This window comes from Macrotis lagotis, chromosome X, assembly GCF_037893015.1.
Source record: "Macrotis lagotis isolate mMagLag1 chromosome X, bilby.v1.9.chrom.fasta, whole genome shotgun sequence".
Taxonomy (NCBI): domain Eukaryota; kingdom Metazoa; phylum Chordata; class Mammalia; order Peramelemorphia; family Peramelidae; genus Macrotis; species Macrotis lagotis.
Window position 1 is genome coordinate 236,659,106 of NC_133666.1, and position 5,089 is coordinate 236,664,194.

The following is a 5,089-nucleotide window of genomic DNA, read 5'->3' on the forward strand; positions in this document are numbered from 1 at the left end:
CTAGCTGTGTGACCTTGGGCAAGTCACTTAACCCCATTGCCTTGCAAAAAAAAATTAAAAAAAAGGTCAAGGATATAATTCTGATCTTGCTGGGTCTTCTTCCATCCTAAATTCATTCTGACTTTAAATTTCAGTCATATATAAAAGGATACTGTTAGAGTGCTTTCTTTTCCAGTGTTTGAGAAAAAATGTGTAGTATCAGTATTAATTGTTCTTTAAAGGTTTGATAGAATTATCCTGTGCATCCATCAAGATCAGGTGGTTCCTTAATTTCTTCTCACTCTACTTTTGATTCTCTCTTTTTTAATCATTAGCTTTAATTACTTTTCTAAAATTGGGTTATTTAGGATTTCTAGTTGATTTTCTATTTATTTTATTTTAAATGTATTCCTACACTTCTTTTGTATTCTCAGTTTTGTTAGGATATAACTGTGCTTGATAAGTTATGATAATTTGTTTTTATATTCCTGGTTTTGTGATGATTTTACCTTATTCATTTACTCTTTTATTGATTTAATTTGCTGTTCTTTTCTGAGGAGTGAGAAAGTAAAGTTCCAAGGTTTCTTTTTTCTTTTTTTTAAATAAAAAACATAGAATACTTTGCTAATTTGAGTGTAACTCATATGCAGGGACCATGTTAATCTTCACTGTATTATTTCAGTTTTAGAATATGTGTTGTTAAAGTGAACACTCCTTTCTTCTTTTAAATTAGGTTAGTTTTACAATTTGATAGTCTTTTCAAAGAACTAGTTTTTAGTGGTCTCATTTCTATAGTCTTTATGACCTCTAATTTATCTATTTTTCCTCATTTCCCCTTTTTTTAACCTATTTAGCTTTATATAGTTGAATTTAAACAATTTTAAAGGCAATTTACTTTACTAATCTTAATTTTTGTTAATGTAAGCCCCCAAGGACTACTTTAGCTGAAATTTTAGTATATTTATACTATTCCTTCACATAATTATTAGTTGTTTCTTTGATTTATTCTTTGACCTGCTCATTATTTAAGATTTCATTGTTTGTTAAATCAATTTGGCCTGTGTTTTTCCTTTGTTTTCCCTGAAGTATTATTTTTATTGCTGTATGGTTGGCAGAGGATATTGTTACTATTTCTGTCTTTTAACATTTATTTGCCATATCTTGGTGCCCAAATGCATTTGTTTAAAAAAGCTACATATGGTGCTGAGAAGAAATACATATATTTTTGGTCTTCAGTTTTATTTAGATGTCATAAGTCTTTTAGTTCTAGTTTCTCTAGCAATTTGTTCAATTCTATATTTTCTCTTTATTACTTTCTTTTAGACTACATAAATTTGGAAGAGTGATTGATATTTAAATTTCCTACTATGATTATAAAGTTTTATACAGTTTCTATGTCACTGTTTAGGTCTTGTAAATCAGTTATTTTTTTCATTTATGAATTTAGATGTTATGAAATTTTGAGCAATTGGTTAAATATTTACATCCTAGCTAATTTTCTTTCAGCAAATACAATTTCCTTTTCTATACTATGTTGTGAAATTTTTTTTAAATTTGTGATAGCAATTTCTGCTTTTTTGAATTTATTTGATATATATAATAAATTTTTGTTCTAGCCCTTTTGTATTCTGTGTATGTCTTTACTTATTAGGTATATTGTTTTAGATATGTTCTGTTTAAGGTAGCTGACTTGGGAATGAGGTTGAGGTACTTCAACAAAGTGAGTTTCTAAGAAGGTAATAAAATTAAGCAAAAGGAGCCAGTTGAGGAAGAATAGCAAAGAGGAAAGTCAAGTTAAAAAGGCTAAGTTTCTAAGAAGGTAATAAAGAGACAGTTAAGGGAGAATAGCAAAGGGGATCATCAAGTTAAGAAAGAAAAATAAAGGAAAGGAAACAGTCATGAGGTAGTGACTAGGCTTAGGTCAACATAGATCCAGCAGCATGAAGCTGGGATCCCATGGATCCAGCCTGGAGAAAATAAGGAGGAAAGTAACTGGAGCAGCTTAGCAGGGAGTGAAGTAGGGAGAGAGGTCATGATTCCTTAAGGGCACCTTCTGTGGTTGGTGGAGCAAGAGAGGAATTTAGGGAGTGGCCTAACACCTGATATAAGTATGGTTTTCTATAGGGTTTGGGAGGGGGAGGGCTCCTGAGAGGGGCATCCCCAAAGAGTGGCTAATACCTGATGTGAAGTAGTATTCAGTGAGCATGCATAACATTTATTATCCATTGAGCAAGCTTGGTGGCTCTTGGTATTGTTATTTTACTGCCCTAAGGGAATGACCAAGGTCAGACACATGGCCACCCACCAAACCAGTACAGAACAAATCAAAATAGTAGTTTAATAGTTTAGAAAAAGCCACAAGATTTGTTTTTAACTCAAAAAGATCACAATATTTCTCAGCCCAATACAAATCATTTAACAGGGGTTTCATTCTTCCCATTTGTAAAATGAAGAGGTTAGACTTAAGAAGGCCCTTTTCAGCTCTTAATCCATGATCATAGATAATTGTGCTCTGAAAGACATTTTGGAGCCTATTCAAATAAGGGTGTCCTCAGAATGAGAATACTTGAGATAATATCATAGCAAAATTCATTTAAAAAACTGGGACTGTTTAGGTTGGATCAGTGAAGACTTTAGGGAGACATGATAGCTGTCTCCAAGTATTTGATGGGTTGTCATGTGGAAGAAAAATTAGATTTTTTTCTGTTTGTCCCTAGAGGGACAGAGTAGAAGTAATGTATTGAAATTACAGAAAGGCAAATGTTGGCTCTATAAAGAAAAGTTTCTTAATTATATCTATCCCAAAGCAGACTATGTTGCCTTGGGAGAGAGTGGTTTCCTTCTTGCTGGGGGTTCTTCAAACAGAAATGGACTGAGTCATTTGTCAGAATCATGGTGGTGATGAATTCTGTTCAGGTGCAAGGTATAGCCGATGATGTCTGGATCCAGATTTCTGTGATTCTCTGATGTATAAGTCTTCTTTATCTAGGAGGACTGAGTGAATCATTTGGTATAGGGGTAATCAGATCACTTATGGCACGTTCAATAGATAAATGATTTCATTGGACCTCAGTTTCCCCAGGAGCAGGAGTCTATTACACTCACTGATTTCAAAGGCCACTTCCAGCTTTAGAGCTTATGCCTTAACTATACATTGATCCCTGTTCTTGGTTTTCCTCTAAATAAGCATTTATATAGAAGTTTAACAAAGCCAGGCCAAAACAATGCCCAAATACCAAACTGATGTGCTCAATTTATGTAGTTTACCAGATAGAATGAAACAATTTTTTTAAAAAAGTCATATTAAGTTAAATGTGACTAGTTAAATAAATCAATTGGAGAATTAATTCAAAGTCTCTGACCCCAAACACAATTTAGGTAGTGCTTAAACCTCTATTCTCAGATGCTCAGCCCAAAAGGGAATCACTGTCTCAGAAGGACTCAGGGAAGAACTATCAAAAAGATTGCTGATTCTGCATCCTGAAAAAAATATTTGTAGAGCTACATTAGAAAATTGTTGCAAATAGGAGATAACTCTTACTTCAATAGGCCTGCAGAGAACAAAACTAAGTAGCTCAGGGAATAATAGAAATTAACATAAAGAGAGAGGAAAAGAAGGATTTGTATGGAATAAATATTAAATGTATGGTGTCATATAAATTCATAGGGATGAAAATGAAGTCTGACAGCTTACAATGCTAGATTGATTAGAGAAATCTTGGAACATGACCAAGGTCTGAGAAAGGCATGGGAAATAATTTCAAAGGAGGAAAAATCCCTCCCTCTGTTTTGGAGGATGAGAACAGTTTAATAACACACCAAGAAGATTTTGGAGGGTTGCCATGTGTTCTATATGAGGAAGCAATAACATAGGACAATCTGTGTGCTTAAGAGAGATAGTAACCCAGCTGAAGGCTTCATGCTGATGCCAGAGGATTTCTAGTACCTCAGGAAAAATTCATTACCTTTACTGAAATAGTTTTTCAATCTGGTTTTTGAAAGGGAAGTTAAAATGATTTTTAACTAAGACCTGGTTAATAACAAGCCAAATTACTGCCCCTTTCTCCCTTAAAAGTAAAGGAAAATGGGGGCAACTCGGTGGTGCAGTGGATAGAGTACTGGCCCTGGAGTCAGGAGAATGTGAGTTCAAATTCGACCTCAGACACTTAAATAATTACCTACTTAACCCCATTGCCTTTCAAAAACAAAACAAAAAGACTCACAAAAAAGTAAAGGAAACTGAAAAGTAGGCTTTTTATAAGCATGTCCTTGAGGGAAGGGAAACTCCTCAATTGATAAGAAGAACTTAATTGTCTTTGTAGCTTAGTCCAGTGAGAACATAGGCCTGCCCTCTGGGAGTTTATTATCTAAGAGAATTTCCTCCCTATCAGCCTTAAAAGTACTCTGAATGTGGTCAGAGGTCTGGTGAAATGCTCAGCTCATGACCCTTGAAGTCTACTTCTGTTTGGAAATACTTCTGGCTCAGCTGTCTTTAATTGTGATCTAGAGCTTCAAAATAAGTTTTTTGATAAACTCTTCGTTTTGTATTTTGGGTAAAGTAAATTTATTTTCTCCCTCCAGGACAAGGTTATATAGATTAAATATGGTACTCCAACTGGCTATCTCCATAGCTTAAAGAGAAACCCAAGGCTCTGTTATCCCTTTGATCTCAATCTGGAAGGGTAGAATATAAAACCTCCTTCAAGGATGCCATGTATATAAATAAATAAGGTAAACTTTGCGACCCAGGTAATAGAGCATCTTGACATATGAGTGACTAACTATGAGAAAATGAAATGAAGAGGGAATGCATTTCCAAACATGGGAACAGTATACAAAGGTACAGATAGGGGGGATGAAAAACTGTATATGAGATATGCAAAATAAGAAGGTGTGAAGGGGAATAATGTATAATTATTAACTTCAAAAGGTTAAGTTGGATCTAGGCTATAAATTGGCAAATTTGTCTTTGATCCTAGAGATAACAGAGACCAACATGGCACCTAGGTGGCATAGTGGATACATAGGCACATGGGGCTTGAGGTCAGAAGAACATGGGATCAAATCCTACCTCAGACACTTATAGGCATGTGACCCTAGGCAATTTCCT

General features: G+C 34.5%; 1 non-coding gene across 1 annotated transcript; it reads right to left on the reverse strand.

Annotated features, from left to right (window-relative positions):
• Positions 1-584: 584 nt before the first annotated feature.
• Positions 585-691, reverse strand: LOC141503707 (U6 spliceosomal RNA). Its single transcript, XR_012473036.1, has one exon. It is a non-coding gene; the product is annotated as a U6 spliceosomal RNA (small nuclear RNA).
• Between the last annotated feature and the right edge of the window lie 4,398 nt (positions 692-5,089).